This window comes from Protopterus annectens, chromosome 3.part0 (genome assembly GCF_019279795.1).
Source record: "Protopterus annectens isolate FY-2018-M chromosome 3.part0, PAN1.0, whole genome shotgun sequence".
Taxonomy (NCBI): domain Eukaryota; kingdom Metazoa; phylum Chordata; order Ceratodontiformes; family Protopteridae; genus Protopterus; species Protopterus annectens.
The window spans coordinates 847,016,373-847,022,969 of record NC_056731.1 but is presented as its reverse complement, the minus strand read 5'-3'; positions in this window follow the sequence as shown (position 1 = coordinate 847,022,969).

The following is a 6,597-nucleotide window of genomic DNA, read 5'->3' as shown; positions in this document are numbered from 1 at the left end:
ACTTTAGGTAGCCCGAATAGTTTAAACCTGCCTAACCGGCGCTGCCCTAGTGTGCAACAGTGGCAGCTCCACATTAACGCTGCGTTTACCGCGTTTTATACCAGGGGGCTGGAAAAAGCTAGAAACTGGCCCAAAACGACCAATAAACTACTAGTTACTGGCTGAAACCTCACAAAACTGGACAAAAGGCAGCTCAATGCTTCCCACTCCCACTGGTAAGCAAGGTAACTTCCTCTCCCCCAAATAAGGCAAGGGAACAGTACCTTTTCTAATTTATATTTATCTTTTATATCAGTCTTTTAACCTATATTCTTATATCCTTACTTACTTCATTTTCTCAATATAAACATTTCACAAATCCTTCATTTTCATACAATATGATATTAAACATTTCTTTAACTAATATCAACATTTCTTCTACCTGCCTTATTTTCTGAAATCCAAATGTTAGCTGCTTATTTTTTAAGTATTGTATAATCCATATTATTCAGTGTTACTGGTCTTCATTTTTTTCATATCTAATCTTTTTTTCCAAAGAAACTCAATTTATCCATCACATATTTCTTTATACCTGAAGCTCTTCTCTTTCCATTAATTTGATGCTTTTGCAAAGACCATTTTGTGCCCAAATATCATATTTTTATAAAGTTTATAATCAATCCCATCCATCCCCAGTGCTGCCCCCTTTAAGGTTTTTCAATCTTCCAATTTTTTCACTGCTACATCTTTTCTAATTTATATTTATCTTTTATATCAGTCTTTTAACCTATATTCTTATATCCTTACTTACTTCATTTTCTCAATATAAACATTTCACAAATCCTTCTACTATCCTCATCCTGCTTTCTGAACACCATCTCTTCTTCATTTCTTATCCTATCTGTGCACATTTATAGGATCATAGCAAGTTATTAGGCTCTTGGCTCCAAGGCCCTTATAAGCCTAGCCAAGAGTTTAGCCCATGTTTAGACAAGTCAGCACCCAAAGCCCCTGTCCAGCAGGGACATAGGTGGAATCCCAGGGGTGTATTTTCTATTTCCCATCTAGTTATCCAGGTTGCACTTAAAAAGGGATAATGAGGTACTCTGCTTGACATGGAGAGGGAGTCTATTCCACAGATCGGGGAGTCTCTGGGACACAAATCTTTCCCACCAACAAGTCCTATTGATGTCACAGATCAGGTTCTGGTCTCACATGGGTGTTAATTGAGTGGACCTTGACTTGCGGATATGCAGCAGTCCCATCAAGGTGGGGTCTGAGCTTGTTTGTATGCCAGACAAAGGTCACCTGTAAGGAGTCTGTATGAAACTGAGTAGAGGGACAGGGGTTTTAGACTCCTATCTGTGTAGGGTAGATGTTTGAGGCCCTAGATTCTCCTGGTGAGGAAACTCTGTGGTTTCTCCAGCTGCTGCATGTTCTTTGCGAGGTACATGCCGAAGGGGGTATTGTACTCAATAATTGGCCTTATAAGGGAAGAGTACAGGGATATTATGACCTCCTTGTCCCTGGATGAGATACTTTCACTGATGAGGTGGGCCATGTAGAAAGCTTTTCATACAACAGAAGCAACATGGTGGTCAAAAGTCAGGTTGCTATCAAACTGGGTGCCCAAATCCCTCATGGCTGATTGCGTGCTTAGGACGTTGTTATTAATGTGATAATATGTGGGGACTTCACTCTCCCCAAAGGGGAATGTCACTCTCCACAAAGGGTTTCTTTTTATCTTTCTCCCTAAAAAAGGAAAACCTCTTCCTTTTCTCCTTGCACCAAATAATTCTGTCTCTTTAGAAATTTCACAATTCTTAGGCCCTGATTTCAAATGAGTTGCTCTCAGTGTAAGTGTTCCTTGATTACAAAAAACTGCTCTCACTGTAAGGTGGTCAAAACACCTGCTCTCAGTGTAAGTGGTCACTTATGCTAAGAGCAAGTCTTTTGGAATTGGGGCTTTATTCTATTTTCCTCAAAAATCTCCCTTTCTTGATCAAGTATCTTCCATAATTTTCCTCCAATACCATATCCATTTTTCTTATTATCTTTTTATATTTTTCCATCTTTCCCATCAAATATTCTTTTTTTAATTCACATTACTCTTTTTTTATATTTATGTTTAAACACAATCCACCATTCAGTCCTTGTCTTTTAAAATGGTATCATCAGTACATGAACTCCTCATAAACTGTTACCTCTTCCTTAAATTTTCCTTATCTATATTTTCCCATTTAACTTCTTGATACATTTCTGATTTGTTATATACTCACAATTCTCCACAGTAATACCCATAAAATAATATAAAATATATTTCATTCCTCAATCCAGTTTTGCTATAATTAAAGTTCTGTTTTTTGTCTATATTCAGTTCTCCTAAATCAAGCATCTCTCTTTATTTTTGTAATATTCTTAGGAATTTTCTTTTTATTTGTTCTGACATTGCAATTAAAGCCACCTAATAAAATAATAATATAGTTCACCGTAGCATAATGGGCCAGATTCCAAAATACTTGCATTCAGTGTAAGTGACCACTTACGTTGAGAGCAGGCTGAGAGCAGGTGTTTTGGAATCTCTTCCCCATAGTAAGCCTGTTTATAGATAAGCCTTACACCAAAGTAAGTCACTTACACTGAGAGTACGTCTTTCAGAATCAGGGCAGTATTATACTGAGAGCAACTCTTTTGGAATCTGTCCCAACATTTTATTTACTCAAAAATCTCTTCTTTTAATGTCAATATACATATACATCATACTTAGTCTCACAACTGCATTACTATTCGTTATATCTAAAATTAAAACTCTATTTGCTTTACCAATTATATGATCTACATTTCCAATTTCCTGAGTTTTAGGCAGGATTGTAAGTCCCAAACATATTTCCACTAATAAGTTCCATGTAATATGTCTCCCCCATAAATCCTAAGTCTATTCCTTATTTTGCTTTGTTATTAATCTTACATCCAATAATCAGATAATATCTGTTCTTAAAGCCTCACACCATTGCAAAATATGTAGTCTCCTGACATTATTTATTAAACTATTAACATTAAAGTTTTTTACTCTTTGCGTGTAATGTTATTTTTCTCTTTCTGTCTCAAACTTTTTTTTTATTTGCTTCCTCACTTTCAGCATTCTCTACAACAAATCATTGGCCCATTACTGTGCTTTTTTTACTTATGCCATCCACACTATTTATCTGATCCTTCACTTCTTGTTCTTCCTCTGATCCTATTGGAGGTTTTGGAGACAGTATAGATTTCCAGGTTGTTAATTTGGCCTTTGATTCAAGCTAGGGTGTATTTTCTAATCGGATTTTTAGGAAATCAACTTTTGTCAATCAATATTTGCACAAGGATAGTTTACACCCAGAACACATGAAGAGAGGGATGGTCAAAGGCCAGTTTATATGTCTAAGTCGGTTAACAAGTGATCACTCTGTTTTTATGTTTGAAATGTCAAAGCTAAGTAATTTCTTTATTCAAAGAGGGTATGGTTCAGGTTGGCTTGCTAGAATTGCTAATGAAGTTGTTGCCTTACAGGATAGTACAGCGTGCCACATTTTGGCATTACAGGAGCAAAATGATGCCGTTATCAGGGTGTTTTCACCTATGACGAATAGTGATTCCGATAGTTATAGGTTGGGTTTTCCAATTCCATGTGGTTGATTGGATATATCCTCTTGGATAATTGGAAAATATTGATGGGGAATCCTATTTGCTGAAGATTATAGGTGAAAACTGCATTTCACATAAAAAACTGTTAAGATCAAAACAATTCTTGAAAGAGGGAGATGTTCTTCCTCACGGGATGGTTTCACTACATTTGGTACCTTTTCCTGTGTGCATTGTAGGCAGTGCAGATTCATTATTAGTTCTACTTCAGTGAAATTTAAATATGTCAATAAGATCATTTGGGCAAAAAATCAATTTGACTGTAACACCACAGATGTTGTTTACTCTACACTTTGCAATTCCTGTGACAGCTTTTACATTGGTAAGACCATTAGATCATTGAACAAAAGAATTTATGAACATGTTTTGGCTGTACAAAAGAGGGATTTGTCAACTGCCCTGGCCAGACATGGTCGGGTGTAATAATTTTAAGAAATTTTCATTCTTTATGCTTGACAAAGTTGATTCAGGCATTTTTTGTGGCAACTTCAGAACTTTATTAGAGTGTCATGAAAGTTTATGGCAAATTTTTTAGTAGCTCATCAGTCACCTGGCCTTAATGAGACAATTAATATTAAATGATTTTTGCAGATGCAGAGATTAGAATAACAATATGAAGTTTGTGTATATGTGTTTTATATGGGTTATACTTTATTTAAGGCTTCATTTCAATGTTTTATATTTATTTTAGTTTAATTAAGTTTCATAGACAACATTTAATATTTAACATTTAACATTCAACATTTATTATTTTACGTTTTCTGTTTATTTTTGTTGTCATCGGCTGGTATTGTCATATGATCATTTTACTTTGGTATTTAAACAAGTGGTGATGTGTTCAAAGTTCGTTATTATAAAGAAGGAAAGCGTTAAGTTGAATGTCTGGTTCCTTTCTTTGATGGTCAAATGAGTATTTCATTTACTTTGTTTGTCATTTGGTCTTGTGGTTTAATTAATTTTCCTCTGATTCTCCTCTTTTCGAATTACGTTCAATGTTTTCATTATTTTCTGTATTAAAGGAAAACAATGGGATAACAAATACAAAAGCTCTATCTGCTGTCTCCTTAAGTCCCCCTTATGTGCTACAGGCCAAAAACAATAATAACTGCAGCTTTAAAATAAAATCATCGAAACTGTTTTACAGCTTACCTTCCTAACCCTCCGTACTATATTAGTTTCCGTTTTAAAAAACAAAATGAAAAACCTCTTTCCGGCTCAGAAATAATGATGTCACATCTGCCATAGCTCCTCGAGTAGATCCCAGGATGTTTCCTCCCCCAAAGTGACGTAAACACTGCCTTATTAGCATGCTGTATTGAAGCCCCTGTGATCCACCCACATTGTGACATCATCGCCACCTTGGCCAGCCCACTATAACCCTAATAAAAAGGAGTAGCTGCTGTGTGGAACTTCTTTTCTCTCGAAGTTAATCCTGTCGGCTCCATTTCCTGTGAAGGACCTGCTACAACTGTATTGCCTGCATCTTCTCGAGTGTTGGGATAATTCATAGTTAAGGTAAGTATTCTTAGTCTATTTAACTGTAAATTTAGTGTATATAAATGTATAAAAATGTAATATTACAGCCCATGCGTTCGTAGCGTTGATATTTTTTACACACTGCTTTTAATTTGTGGTATTGCTGGCGAGTTTTCTGCATTTTATTTATGTAGTTCTGGTCGTTTTTTTAAATTGGTGTGCTCCGTTCGCTTTTGGTTGGTAAAATGTAAAGTCTGTTATTTATGTTATTAGTAACCCAGTTAGCAAAAAAAAATGTTTTGAGTATAAGCTGTTTTTTAACATATTATATATGTAGTTCTGCTCATTTTTTTAATTAGTATGCTCCGTTCGCTTTTGTTTGCTGGTTTGTGCAATTGTCGTTAGTATTTGCGAGTCGGAAGCTAGGCTGATGTTAAAATGTAATGTAAACCAGTGCTATAAATTGTGCTAGGAAATCTAATGCAAATTGCATGGCTTCAGAGATTACTACGAATCATGTTTGGCACGTGGAAACACAAGTCTGACAAAGCAGGCACAGGTATTCTAAGCTCTTCAAATGTTAACCATCAGGGCTGTTACAGTAGCCAAATGTGGTGTGGGATATGAACATCTTTTATATGGACAGCTTGGTGGTGACTAGAAATACATACATAAGGACACAATTCTATTTTATTGCACACTGGTTTTGAGTTGCCAAATAGTTTAACATATGTTTTTAACACTCTGTACTGAACATGAAGTGTCTGTGTTTAACTTTGGTGTGGGAAGGAAACTGTGACCTGTAAGTTGTATGTAATGTCCTTTGCATAGCACTGTTGTAGCTGAGTGAAGCAGAAGTCCAGTCGGTGCCTGTTTACACATCCCATTAGGGTGCTAACCTCAGTGTGGCCCTGGGTTCCTGGGCACTGATCACCCTGTTGGTGCAGTATTACCCTAGAGACTAAGTGGCAGAGTTAGGTGCCCTTGTTCTCTATAATACTTAATTTCTACAGCTTGAGTTTTCATTTGTGCTGTATTATTCAGGTTCCAGGTGCCATAAAAGCTCTGAACAGTAATTCATTTTAGCTGTTATGAAGTCTGGCATAACTTGCTTTGTGCTGTATTATTCAGGTTATTGGTGCCTATGGGAAGCCATTCCAACAGTTTAGATTTTGCATGAATATTAAGGTGGTTACTCACTTATTAATTTGTTGGCATGCATAACATGAAAGCTCCAAACAGTAATTTAATTTTAGCTGTTATGAAGTCTGGCATAACTTGCTTTGTGCACTAAGTTACTTAAACACCTACCTGTTTGCTAAACATTTCATCAGTCCAGCATTAATGACTGTTGTCGAGTGAGTATGCCCACTTTCACTATTAACGGTCCTCCGGAGTAGTTATGCCTTAAAGTAGCCTTCATAGGATTCTGTGAGGGAGTGGAGGGACATTAGGTTATCT